The sequence below is a fragment of the Pipistrellus hanaki genome (genome assembly GCF_964339955.1).
Source record: "Pipistrellus hanaki genome assembly, chromosome: 2".
Lineage (NCBI taxonomy): Eukaryota > Metazoa > Chordata > Mammalia > Chiroptera > Vespertilionidae > Pipistrellus > Pipistrellus hanaki.
In genome coordinates, this window is record NC_140504.1 from 74,670,406 (window position 1) to 74,685,471 (window position 15,066).

Below are 15,066 nucleotides of genomic sequence, written 5' to 3' on the forward strand. Positions count from 1 at the left end.
GTTCAAGTCAATTAATTCCATCTGATCTAGTGTGTCATGTTTTCCTTGTTGAATTTTTTGTCTAAAAGATCTATCCAGGGATGTCGGTGGTGTGTTAAAGTCTCCTACTATGATTGTATTACTGTATAATTCTCCCTTAAAATCTTCCATAAGTTTGTTTTAAATATTTTGTATGCTTCTGTATTGTATGCATATATGCTTACCAGTTATATCCTCTTGCTGTATTAATCCCTTTAGTATTTTGTGCCCTGACCAGGAATCGAACCTGCAACCTTTCTTGTGTACAGGACAATGTTCCAACCAACTGAGTCATTAGGACAAGGCTAGTCAATATAACTACTGTGTTTCCCCGAAAATAAGACATCCTCCGAAAATAAGACCTAGCGCATGGAAAGATAAGACATCCCCTGAAAATAAGACCTAGCGCAACTTTGGGAGAAAAAATTAATATAAGACACTGTCTTATTTTCGGGGAAACAGGGTATGTATGATGTCAGATGGGGGTAAAAGATTTTTATTGAGATGATCACTTAGTAAGTTATATAATGTCTACTTACTGGGGTGTATACTGAAACAAATGTAACATTATAGGTCAACTGCAATCTTACCTAATAACAGACAAACATGTAAATTGACCGTACCTCTGCTAAGCCACCAGCCAATCAGGAGTGATATGCAAATTAACCCAACAAAGATGGCAGTTGATTTTCATACTCAGCCGCCGAGTAATGGGGGAGGGAAGCTTGCTTCATTGCCATGGCGACAATGCAGGTGTTCTGCCCCACTCCTGGTTCTTAGGTCCTCTGGCAGTGAGGGAAGAAGGGGCCAGAGCAGAAAGAGGTGGCTCCCCAAAGCAAAAAGAGGTGGCTCCAGGGCCTGAGTGGAAAGGGGCTGGGCTAGAGTGGAAAGACAATGCCAGCAGCCAGGGAAAGGAAAGCCCATTATAGCACAAATGTTCGTGCATCAGGCTTCTAGTTAAAAATAAAAAGTGAGTTAAAAAATAAATTACAAGATGAAGACTTGAGCTTACCAGCCACCAGTTAAACCTAATTTGTTGAACTTGCTTCTACTCTACTTTATGTCTAAGCCACTCTCGCCACCCATTTTCAAGGTAGCAGCAAGGACCAACCAACCATTTCAGTGACTTCAGTAAATTCTTATTTGCTCTTTGTCTGATAATGTCATTACTTTGTTTACTGTTTTCTAGATAGTTTAATAAACTCTCAATAAACCATCTTCCTATAACACTACAATGTTCTCATTCCTTTTTAAAGATTGAATTTGCAATAACCCATATTCCATCAAATATAAGAATAAATCATCTGTAATTATGTTATGAAGATGTACTTTATGTAGCTCCAAAGAGAAAAAAGCAGAATTACTTATAAAGTTATAAGAAAACATATTTTGTTTTAATATGAGATTTTTTTTTTTAATTAGAATCCACTAATTTAATTGTTAGTAGCTTTAACAAAAAAATATCAAATCTTCTCTTATTGGATCTATTTAACAGTAGAACTAGATGACCTCTTGGAGATGTCACAGAAAGTTTTTAGCAATATATTTTATAAGATAACCTTAAAGCTTTAATCCAAATACAGTTGCTTATTTTAACATAATGTTTATATATACAGTAGGCATTCATACATATATTTTCAAAAATATACTAAATATTAATTTATAAATACATCTTACATACATTTGAGTATAATATATGTAAAATGTATACTAAGTACAATGAAAAAAATAAACTGTGATATAAACTTTTTTAAAAATAAAAATAAGTACCACTATTCCTTATAAGGACTGATGCAAAAATCCTCAGCAAAATACTACCGTGTTTCCCCGAAAATAAGATCTACTTACAGGTTTCCTTCTGAGTGAAATATAAGGCATCCCCCAAAAATAAGGGCCCCCCCCCCAGGCTAAACATGAGAGATTTGGTCCACTGATTCTGAAAGAAATGGAGTCACAAGAAATTCACCAGGAAATTCAGGAATTGGATTATGATAATGTTCCAGAAGATGATGACATGATTATCACTGAATAAATGAGTAAATTCTTGATACTGTAGGATTCACAGTTTGTCTGGTTTGTGTTGACAACTACCGTACTACCGAACCATATAAAGGTAATAAATTTCCTTTATTTTCATTTAACGATAAATGTGTACTGTATTCTTCTTCATGGAAAAATAAGACATCCCCTGAAAATAAGACCTAGCACATCTTGTCTTATTTTCGGGGAAACAGGCTATCAAACCAAATTTGATATCACAGTAAAAATAGTATATACCATGGCCAGGTAGGATGTATTCCTAGAATGCGAGAATTGTTCAATACACAAAAATCAATGTAATAAATTATCTACATATAAAAAAGGATAAGTGTCTGCCCTAACCAGTTTGGCTCACTGGATAGAGCATCGGCCTGTGGACTGAAGGGACCCAGGTTCGATTCCAATCAATGGCAGGTATCTTGGTTGTGGGCACATCCCAGTAGGGAGTGTGCAGGAGGTAGCTGATTGATGTTTCTCTCTCATCAATGTTTCTAACTCTCTATCCCTCTTCCTTCCTCTATGTAAAAATCAGTAATTTTTTTTTTTTTTTAAAGGATAAGTATCCATCTGTCCAACCAGTAGCAAACATGCACTGACCACCAGAGGGCAGATGCTCAATGCAGAAACTGCCATGACCCACACTGGCCATTTAAAACTAATAACACCATGAACCTGGCACCAACAAACCAACACTTGGCTTTCCCATGGGACACAGGCCCCGCCACCACTCTGGAGCAACACTGCACCAATTTATAGCCAATGCTGCCAAGCCCTAATGACGTAAAATATGGCCCACAACCCAGTCCAGAAACGTTGTGGGCACTCGGTAATGACATCGCGTAGCAAGGCCCAGCTTCCTCTCCCTAGTGGCTAGCATCCTTAAAGTTTCTTCAGCCAGGAACCCAACTTGCTTTATAGCCACTTGTAAACAATTTCTTGCTGGTGCCAATTGCACACATGTGTTTTGATCAGTCATTGTTGGTCATGAATTTGGTTGACACTTCTATTATAGAGAAAGGACGAATAGCATTATTAAAATATTTCTTCTAATTTCCTTTCAATGTGCATAAATCCATGCACTGGGACACTGGTGTTAACATATTGAGGTGGGGGAAAACACATATTCATCCCAACTAATACAAATAAAGCATTTGACAAAGTTCAATATCCTTTCATGGCAAAAAGACTCAACAGCCTAGCCAACATGGCTCAGAGGTTGAGTGTTGACCTATGAACCAGAAGGTCACAGTTCAATCCCCAGTCAGAGCACATGACTAGGTTGTGGGCTCAATCCCCAGTTGTGGAGCGTGCAGGAAGCAGCCAATCAATGATTCTCTCTCATCATTGCCGTTTCTATCTCTCTCTCCCTTTCCCTTCCTCACTGAAATATGTTCCTCAATAAAAATATATTTTTTAGAATACTTACCGGACAACCAAGATGGCAGCATAGGTAAACACCTAAACTTGCTGCCGTGAACAACCACATCAAAACTACAACTAAAAGACAAAATGAGAATCATCCAGAACCACGGGAAGGCTGGCTGAGTGGAAATTTTACAACTAAAAAGAAAGAGAAAAGTGCATTGAGTCCGGTAGGAGGGGCGGAGGTGTGGAAGTATGGAGGTAAGAAGGCGCATGTGAAAGGGGCTGGCAACTGGGTACACTGTTGTCTTTTTCAATTGGGAGGGAGACAAGCTCCCAACTCTCTGAACTCCAGTTCCAGGTGAGACTCTGGGGACCCAGACTTAAACAGAGAGAAACTGGACTGTCTGGTATCAGGGCGGAAGGCAAGGGCGGCTTTCTCTCAGAGGTGCTTCCAGGGATCATTGTTTCTGAACGGTGCCATGGGACACAGAGACATGAGGGCCTCTTCGGGGCAAGGCTGACAGGCAGCCATTGCTGTTTGCTCCACCCTGGTGATTCCCTGAGACCCCACCCCACCCAATTTACAACCCCATCCAAGCTGTGTGCAGAGGCACTTGCATATGAATGGCCTGGCCTTTTGCAAATCTAACAAACTACAACTGGGTCAGAGAGCCTCAGAGCTTCCAAAGAAGACCCAAGGCTCCACCATCAGCTTACACTGCTTCACAGCTGGGCTTCATCTGGGCACCTCCAAAACCCAAACAAAGAAGAGGAATCTGCAGATTTCTCTATAGCTCTTGCTGGGTGGCTTTAGGTAGTGGCTGACCTTGCACCTCCTTAGAGATCCAAGAGCCAGTGTACCCAGTGGTCAGAGCGAGACCATCCAGATTACAACTCTTCACATCCATAAGAGATACACTCAGGGTGCAGAATCAGTGAGCGCCAAAGCCCCACTGAATCAAGTCTTGCCCCATAAGGGTGTCTCCAGCACAGAAGTTCTCCCATAATAGACACAAATGATCCTCACAGACAATTGGCCTGGAGGTCAATTCCTCTCAGTGATACCAACAACAATCAAGGCTTAAGTACAACCAGACTGTGCACACAGCCCATAAAGGGCATACACCAAAAGTGTCCATCTCAGGTAAATTAGTGAGCTGAGCCACTGCCCCATATAGGACACTTAACATATAAAGCCACTCTATCAACTCAGGGAAGCAGCAAAAATGCAGAGACAAAGAAACAGGTCACAAATGAAAGAAATGGATGAAAGCAAACTACTAGATATATAGAGTTCAAAACCATGGTTATAAGGTTACTCAATAATCTTCTAGAAACCTCTGAGAAATATAGTGAGACCCTCAAGGATTTGAAAAATGACCAATCAGAAATTAAGCATACACTGACTAAAATAAAAATAATATACAGAGATCCAACAGCAGACTAGAGGATCCCAAGAATCAAGTCAAAGATTTGAAATACGAAGAAGCAAAAAACACCAACTGGAAAAGAAAAAAGAAAAAAGAGCCGAAACTGGTTTGCTCAGTGGATAGAGCATCGGCCTACGGACTGAAAGGTCCCAGGTTCGATTCCAATCAAGGGCATGTACCTTGATTGCAGGCACATCCCCAGTAGGGGGTGTATAAGAGGCAGCTGATCGATGATTCTCTGTCATCGATGTTTCTAACTCTCTATCCCTCTCTCTTCCTCTCTGTAAAAAAATCAATAAAATATATTTTTTTAAAAAGAAAAAAGAATCCAAAAATATGAAGATAGTGCAAGGAACCTCTGGGACAACTGCAAGCATATCAGCATCCGAATTATGGGGTGCCAGAAAAAGAGAGAGAGCAAGATGTTGAAAACCTATTTGAAGAAATAATGACAGAAAACTTCCCCTACGTGGTGAAAGAAATAGACTTACAAGTCCAGAAAGCACAGAGAACCCCAAACAAGAGAAATCCAAAGACGACCACACCAAGACACATCATAATTAAAATGCCAAAGGCAAAAGACAAAGAGAGAATATTGAAAGCAGCAAGAGAAAAACAGTTAGTTACCTACAAGGAAGTAACCATATGACTGTCAGGTGATTTCTCAACAGAAAATTTTCAAGCCAGAAGGGAGTGGCAAGAAATATTCAAAGTAATGAATAGCAAGAATCTACAACCAAAATTACCCAACAAAGCTGTAATTTAGAATTGAAGGTCAGATAAAAAGCTTCACAGATAAGAAAAAGCTAAAGGAGTTCATCACCACCAAACCAATATTATATGAAATGCTGAAGAGTATTCTTTAAGAAGAGAAAGAAGAAAAAAAAGGAAAGGATAAAAATTATGAACAACAAAGTGACAACAAAAACATATCAACAAGTGAATCTAAAAATCAAGTGAATAGCCGAAACCGGTTTGGCTCAGTGGATAGAGCATTGGCCTGCGGACTCAAGGGTCTTGGGTTCGATTCCAGTCAAGGGCATGTACCTTGGTTGCAGGCACATCCCCAGCAGGGGGTGTGCAAGAGGCAGCTGATTGATGATTCTCTCTCATCGATGTTTCTAACTCTCTATCCCTCTCTCTTCCTCTCTATAAAAAATCAATAAAATATATTAAAAAATAAAAATAAAATATTTTAAAAAAATAAAAATAAAGTGAATAAAAAATCTGATGAACAGAATAAACTGGTGAATATAACAGAATCAGAGGCATAGAAAGGGAGTAGACTGACAATTCTCAGGGGAAGGTGCAGGAAGAGACTGGACAAGGACAGTGGAGGAGGTAAGGGCAGGGGAGGAACGGGATGTAAGGAAACTATGGGGGGGGGAGAGGAACAACTGTAATAATCTGAACAATAAAGATTTATTTAAAAACATTTTTAAGTTAAAAAAAAAACACAACAAACTAAGAACAGAAGGAAACTACTTAAACATAATGAAAGCTAGTAAGTATGAAAAACTCAGTGAACATCATACTTAATAGTGAAAGACTGAAATCTTCTTCTAAAATCAAAAATATGAAACAGCCTGGCCAATTTGACTCAGTGAAGGGAGCAATGGCCCGTGGACTAAAGGGTCCCAGGTTCAATTCCGGTCAAGGGCAGGTGCTCAGGTTGCGGGCTTGATCCCCGGTTGGGGGCATGCAGGAGGCAGCCAACCGGTGATTCTCTCTCATCATTGATGTTTCTATCACTTTCCCTCTCCCTTCCTCTCTGAAAACCATAACAATATTTTTAAAAAATATATGAAACAATGCCCACTTTTATCATTTTTATTCAACATAATACCTCAGGATGTTACTTTATTTGGAAATGTTGACTTTACAGAAGTAATCATGTTAAAATCACATCAACAGTTTGGGCCCTAATACATTATGACTAGTGTTCTTATAAAAACGACAGATTCACCTGGCCAGCGTGGCTCGGTGATTGAGTGTCAACCTATGAATGAACCCAGAGGTCATGGTTCAATTCCCAGTCAGGGCACATGCTGGGTTGCACAATCCCCAGTGTGGTGCATGCAGGAGGCAGCCAACCAGTAATTCTCTCTCATCATTGATGTTTCTATCTATCTCTTTTCCTCCCCCTTCTTCTCTGAAATCAATAAAAATATATTTTAAAATAATAAATAAATAAATAAATAAATAAATAAACAAACAAACAAACAAACAGCAAATTGAATACAGAAATAGGCTTACACAGAGGGAAGATGATGTGAAAACACACAGGAGAACATGTAAGCATGGAAGATTGCAGTGACACATCAAAAAACCAAGTATTGTCTGAAGAAGATAGGAAAAAGACATGGAGCAACCCTTCCCTAATGCCTTGAGGAAGCATGGCCCAGAAGGCACTTGATTTACAGAAAATGTGAACAGATTAAACAATCAAACCAAAAAGCAGAGATTGTCAGAACAGATGAAAAATCAAGATCTGCTATGTTCTAAAAATTTGTTTTATCCTCCTCCCACAAAAAAAAATTCTCTATGTTAAAATCCTACCTTCCAAAGTGGTCACATTAGGAAGTGGGGCTTTTGGGAGGTAATAAGATCATGAGCCCTCAAGAATGGGGTTAGTGCTCTTATATAAGAGGCTCCAAAGAAACCCCTTCCACCTTGTGAGGAAAGACACAGAGAAAAGATAGCCATCTATAAATCAGGAAGCCCTCAGGAGACACTGAATCTGTCAGTACCATGATCCTGGATTTCCCAGCCTCCGGGTTATAAAAGACAAGAGGTCTGGTACATGAAATTTGTGTACTCGGGGCAGGGGTTGGGGGGCCCTCAACCAAGAGTACAAGAGGGTGTAGGCCAGCCCAAGGGGGACCCCATTGGTGCACAATCAGGGCCGAGGAAGGATGCAGGAGGATGGCCACCCAGAGAGGGACCGCAGGAGGGTTCCAGGACATGTCCAGCCTGTCTCACTCAGTCCTAATCAGCAGGACCCCAGCAGCAAGCTAATCTACCAGTCAGAGAATCTGCCCCCTGGTGGTCAATGCACATCCTAGCAATCAGATGAGTGGCCTTAGCATATTAACATATTACATTTTGATTGGTTGGCCAACCAAACACTTAGCATATTAGGGTTTATTATGTACTAGAGGACTGGTGCATGAAAATTCATACACTGAGCAGGTGGTCCCTCAGCCTGGCCCGCCCCCTCTCACAGTCCGGAGCCCTCAGGGATGGAAGGCAACCCAGTGATCAGGGCAAGGCAACACCCCCATCACACCTCTGCTGCTGCCACTGCCGACAGCACAAGCCTTGGCAGTGGTTACCTGAGGTTACCTAAGCCTAAGATGGCCCTGAGAGGCTGGTCAGTCGCCATCCAAGGCTTGCCTGCATCTCGGGTGTCGGCTTGCCTATACCTCAGGCCAGCACTGGGCTGCTAAAAAATTGAGGGGTGTGGGGGACTCTGAAGGCAGTCAATTAGCATATTCCTTCCTTATTGGCTGTGGGCACCACCATCTTTTAGGGTGGGACAATCAGTTAGCATATTCCCTCCTTATTCGCTGTGGGCACCGCCATCTTTGTGATGGCGTGAGTCAATTAGCATATTCCCTCCTTATTAGATAGGAATTGTGTCTATGGTATCTTGCTATAGCAGCCCAAACAGATGAGGACAAGATCTAACTATATGCTCTCAACAAGAGACACACTTGTGCCCTAACTGGTTTGGCTTATTGGTTCAGTGTCAGCCCACAGACTAAAGGATCACGGGTTCAATTCCAATCAATGGCACATGTGGAGGGTCAATCTCCAGCCCCAGTCTGAGCACATTCAGGAGGCAAGCAATCAATGTGTCTCTCTCATATAAATGTTACTCTCTCTCTCTAAAAAAGAAACTCAATGAGAAAATATCCTAGGATGAGGATTAACAAAAAGAGCGAGACAGGAAAAGATTTGGGATTCAAAGAAATGCATAGGTTCAAAAAAAAAAAAAAATGAAAAAATATATACCAGGCAAATGGCAACACAGTAGCTGTATAAATATCAGACAAATAGGCTTAAGAGTCCTGCCAGGTGGCTCAGTTGATTACAGCTCTGTCCCAATATGCCAAGATTGCAGGTTTGATTTATGGTCATGGTACATACTAGACACAACCAATGAATGCATAAATAAGTGGGACACAAATGTATTTCCCTTCCTCCCCCCCACTCTCTCTCTCTCTCTCTCTAAAAATAACTAATTAATTTTTAAATAGGCTTTAGAAGGAAAAAATGCTAGCAGAGACAATAAGGGAAAATCCCTGAAAAAAGGCTTACTTCATCAGGAAGCTATACTAATTACAAATACGCATATACCTAATACAGGAACATAAAATACATTAAGCAAAAACTGACAAAACAGAGGGGAAAAGATGATAATTCAACAATGATAGTTCAATGCTTCAAAACCCCAGTCTCATAATGCATAAAACAACTAAAAGAAAATCAGCAAGAATACAGAATGTTTGAATAATACTATCTATCAACTCAGCCTAATGGACATTTACCTCCACCAAAACAACAGAATATACATTCTTCTCAAATATATGAAATATTCTCCAAGAAAGTCCATACACTAGGCCTTAAAATAAACCTCAATAAACTTACAAAGATGAAATTATATAAAAACTGACAAAGATTTTTAAATAAAACTCTCTGTAGCCTGAAAATTATCATGGAAGGAAATAAAGAGAAGTTTCCTTCAAAAGCCGTAAAGATTGTAATTGAAAGTCAATATATTTGGCCTCTTGAAACTAAAGTAAATAATTTGTGTGTTTGCCTCCCTGACAAAGTTTATATAAAGTTACAAAAAGAAATTAACAGCCAGTTTGAAATTGAATTGCCAGGGCCCAGAGCAAAGAATATCCTTACATGATATTATCCTACAATGTCATTATAATTTTTGATCCTTTACAATAGCATATTATTATCAAAAAAAAAACAAAACAAAACAAAAAAAAAAACTTACAAACTAATTCTCTGAATGTTTGGCAGCAATTTAAAAAAGGGCATGAAAATCAGGACAACAGTGCGGTGCCATCTCACACCTGTCAGAATGGCCAACATCGGCAAATCAACAAACGACAAGTGTTGGCGAGGTTGCGGAGAAGGGGGAGCCCTCGTGCACTGCTGGTGGGAATGCAGACTGGTGCAGCCACTGTGGAGAACAGTGTGGAGTTTCCTCAAAAAACTGAAAATGGAACTCCCATTTGACCCAGTGATCCCACTTCTAGGAATATATCCCAGGAAACTAGAAACACCAATCAGAAAGGATATATGCACCCCTATGTTCATAGCAGCACAGTCTACAATGGCCAGAATTTGGAAACAGCCTGGGTGCCCGTCAGCAGATGATTGGATCCAAAAACTATGGTACATCTACACAATGGAATACTATGCTGCCATAAAGAAGAGGGAATTCTCATCATTTGCAGCGGCCTGGGTGGAATTGGAGAACATCATGCTGAGTGAAATAAGCCAATCAACGAAAGAGAAACACCACATGACCTCACACATCGGTGGATGATAAAGATCTTTATAAACTGATGAACCAAGAGACAGATATGGAGAGGGTGGGGCAACAGGCAGACTGTCAAATTACAATGGGGAGGGTGGGGATATCGGGGGGAGATGGTGGATCAACCGAAGGACTTGTATAAATGCATATAAGTACAACCAATGGACATAAAACTATGGGGAGGGAGGGGATGTGTGGGAGGGAGGGAGGGGGGCAATAAAAAAAAATCAAGAAAATATGTAAAAAATAAATAAATTAAAAAAAAAAAAAAAAAAAAAAAAAAAAAAAATTTGAAGAGAGGCCATGCAAAGAAAAAAAAAAAAAATAAAAAAAAATAAAAAAAAATAAAAAAGGGCATGAAAGTCAGATAAAGAGCTTCACAGACAAGAAAAAGCTAAAGGAGTTCATAATCACCAAACCAGGATTATATGAAATGCTGAAGGGTATTATTTAAGAAGAGGAAGAAGAAAAAGGTAAAGATAAAAAGCATGAACAACAAAGGGTCAACAAATATGTATCTATCAACAAGTGAATCTAAAAATCAAGTGAATAAAAAATCTGAAGAACAGAATGGACTGATGAATATAACAGAATCAGGGACATAGGAAGAAAATGGACTGACAATTTCAGGGAGAAGGGGGTGTTAGAGGTGCAGGAAGAGATTGAATAAAAATCTTATACCAATGATGAAGACAGTGGCAGGGGGTAAGGACATAGGGTGGGGTGGAGAATCAAGTGAAGGGGAGCTATGGGGAGAAAAAAAGAGGAACACCTGAACAATAAAGATTTATTTAAAAAATAGTAATAATAAAAAATTAAAAAAGAAGGATCTCTTACCCATTGAGAAAGCATGGGGGGACCTGGAGAGTACTATGCTAAGTGAAATAAGCCAGTCAGAGAAAGACAAGTATCACATGATCTCAGACTTAGGTGGAATATAATTAACAAAATAAACTGATGAACAGGGTGGATCCAGAGATATGGAAGCATGGAACAAAGTGCAGAATCTCTGAGGGAAGGTGGGGGAGGGTGTGTAAGTGGGAGGTAATCAACCGAAGACCTTGTATGCATATATGCATGCCCCATGGACACAGACAATAGGGTGCTGAAGGCCTGCAGTGGGGTGAGGGGGCAGGACGGAGGGAGTCAATGTGGGGAAAAGGAGGACATATGTAATACTTTCAACAATAAAAATTTTTTTTAATAAATTTTTAAAAACACTTCTTTTTATTTTAAAAACATGGTGATATGGTCTCTGCTGTGCCTTTAGGTCAATATCTACTGCTATTAAATTTTTTTTAAAAAAGGGGAGAATCCAAGATGGCTGCACAGGTAAACACCTAGCCACAGACGCACACAACAATTTCAATAAAATACAACTAAAATATAAAATGGACATTACCCAGAACTACAGGAAAGTCAACTGACTGTAAATTCTACAACGAAAAGCAAGGAAAAAACCAGAAGGAAGAGCGGAGGAGCTGTAAAAGCCTAAGGTATAGAGACATGCAGCGTGCGCGGAGGACAGAGCCGGAGAGGAAGGGCGGGGCGGCTGAGTGCCTGGCTGGCGTTCCCTAGCGGGAAGGAGATAAAAGCTTCGACTGTGCTGGGCCCCCTTCCGACTGCTCTGAACCCCAGTTCTAGGCCAGACCCCGGGGACCCATGCTCATCCATAGGGAGCTGGGCTGTAAGGCGGAACCCCGGGGGAGAGCGAAAGGAGGTCCGGAGGAGCGCACATTGCGCGCAGAGAAGGGACGGTTGGCTGTGCTGCAGGATTGCCCTGGCAGGAAGCTCCAGACTGCTCTGAACGCCACCTCCAACTCCACTTCCAACTGAACTGAACCCCAATACCGGGCTCATTGGGGGAGAGGCTAGACCACATGTGTCAAACACAAGGCCCACGGGCCAAATCCAGCCCGCCAGGCCTTGCAATGTGGCCTGCACCGCGCTGTCATCACTGCACTCCGCTGTCAGTTTATGACACTGTCAGTTTATGACTGTTCAGTAAACCATTTGGCCCGCGATTTAGGCTGGATTTTAGATTTTGGCCCCTTCTCTGATTGAGTTCGACACCCGTAGACTAGACTGTTTGGTAGCAGGCGAAAATCGAGGGCACCTTTCTCTCAGAGGTGCTTGCAACGAGTACTGAAGAACCCTGGGGATTACTGAGACTCAGGAACCGCATAGGGCGGGGCTGACAGAAGCCAGGGCTGTAGGCTCCACCCTCAAACCCCACCCCATCAGGGAAGCTGCCGAGACAACGAAATAGATCACAAATGAGAGAAATGGACAAAAAGCGAATGGATATAGAGTTCAAATCTATGCTTATAAGGTTTTTCAAGAATCCTAGAAAAGGTCGATAAGACCTATGAGGATATGAAAAGGGATCAACTAGAATTAATAAGGAATCAACAAGAAATGATAAGGGATCAACAAGAAATAAAGAATACATTGACTGAAATAAAAAAATATTATACAGAGTCCTAAAAACAGAATGGAAGATCGCAAGAATCAAGTCAAAGATTTGGAACATAAAGAGCCAGAAGACACTCCTCCGCAGAAGCTAGAAGGCAAGAGAATCCAGAAATTTGAAGATAATGTAAGAAACCTCTAGGACAACTTCAAGCGAACCAACATCAGAATTATGGGGGTCCCAGAAGATGAAAGAGAGCAAGATATCCAAAACATACTGAAAGAAATAGTGACAGAAAACTTCCCCCACCTGGTGAAAGAAATAGACTTACAAGTCCAGGAAGCACACAGAATTCCAAACAAAAGGAATCCAAAGAGGACCACACCAAGACACATCATAATTAAAATCCCAAGAGCAAAAGACAAAGAGAGAATATTAAAAGCATCAAGAGCAAAGCAGGTAGTTACCTATAAAGGAGCACACATACGATTGTCAGCTGATTTCTCAACAGAAACCATGCAGGCCAGATGGGAATGGAAAGAAATATTCAAGGTGATGAATAGTAAGAACTCACAGCCAAAGATAATCTACCCAGCAAAATTATCACTCAGAATCAAAGGCCAGATAAAGAGCTTCACTAATAAAAAAAAAAGCTAAAGGAGTTCATCAACACCAAACCAGAATTATATGAATTGCTGATGGGGTTCTTTCGGAAGAGAAAGTAAATAAAGATAAAAATTATGAACAACAAATATGTAACTATCAACAAGTGAATCTAAAAACCAAGGAAATTTTTTTTAAAAATCTGATGAACAATATTAACTGTTGAATATAATAGAATCAGAGGTATGGAAGGGGAGTGAACTGACGATTCTTGGGGAAAAGGGGAGAGGGGGATGTGGGAAGAGACTGAACATAAACTGTGCACCTATGGATGAGGACAATGGGAGGTGGGGAAACGGCAGAGGGTGGGATGGGAACCTGGTGGAAGAGAGCAATCGGGGGGGGGGGGGGAGGAACATTTGTAATAATATGAACAATAAAAATTCATGTAAAAAAAATTTTTTTTTAATTTTTTATCTTCTAACAATGTCATTAATGGACATGATAGTAGTAACACAGATAACAGCCTGAAAATCAGTAACTTTGAAATATAAATCACATGTGGTAAATTCTATAAGAAAAGCCAAACAATTACCACTTTAAGCTGAGATGATAATTTGGGAAAGAACAGAAAATATGAGATATACTGCCAGAAAATAAAAGACAATATTAAAGAAATAATAGACTGATATGCTCAAAGAACCTGCTTCCACCACTTAAAAAGCATTCATATAGAAAAATAAGACTTGAATTATATAAACTTTGAAGTATGCAAAGTTTTTAGAATATTTCTCCCATAAAGCAAAGCAACCTGGTTTGTGCAAACTCTCAGAAAATGCTGGTTAATTTCATTAAAAAATGATTCCTCTACTTCTAATATTCCATCTCTCAAATTAAATACGACTTTTGACATGTTCATAATAATCTTTGGAGAAAGTGAGTCTATAAATTGAGTTAATAGTTATTCTGAGGCTCAAAGCATAATCACTGCATATTTGTCATGACAATTTATCCCTTGTATGGTAAAGGGTTAGGAGGTATATAAACTTCTATGGAGTCACCAATGTATTTTTATATTTCCTAAAGATAGGGGAGAATAAGACCATGTACTCTGACATAAATGTAAGAATTCCAATTATCCTTCTAATTTGTGTGGTCATTGCCGAAACCGGTTTGGTTCAGTGGATAGAGCGTCGGTCTGCGGACTGAAAGGTCTCGGGTTCGATTCCGGTCAAGGGCATGTACCTTGGTTGCGGGCACATCCCCAGGAGGGGGTGTGCAAGAGGCAGCTGATTGATGATTCTCTCTCATCGATGTTTCTAGCTCTCTGTCCCTCTCTCTTCCTCTCTGTAGAAAATCAATAAAATATATTTAAAATAATAATAATAATAATAATAATAATTTGTGTGGTCTCCCAATAATTGTAAATTTTACCTTGCTGTTATCATTTTTTATTCATTTGCTATTCTAAAAAAGAAAACTCAATACCCTTTTGTCAAACAACAACTTTCTAATCATTTACTGATGTCCAACCCTCATATGTTCTAACTTCCTTCTGATAATAATCACAATCAGAATCCCCCATATATATAAGTCCAGTATATTCACATTTCATTAATACTATGACTATAGAA

The 15,066-nt window shown here is 40.0% G+C and overlaps 1 protein-coding gene across 9 annotated transcripts in view; it reads right to left on the bottom strand.

Annotated features, from left to right (window-relative positions):
- Positions 1-15,066, bottom strand: part of SENP7 (SUMO specific peptidase 7) — a 143,378-nt gene that overhangs the window by 100,201 nt on the left and 28,111 nt on the right. The gene's annotated exons all lie outside the window — the stretch shown is intronic.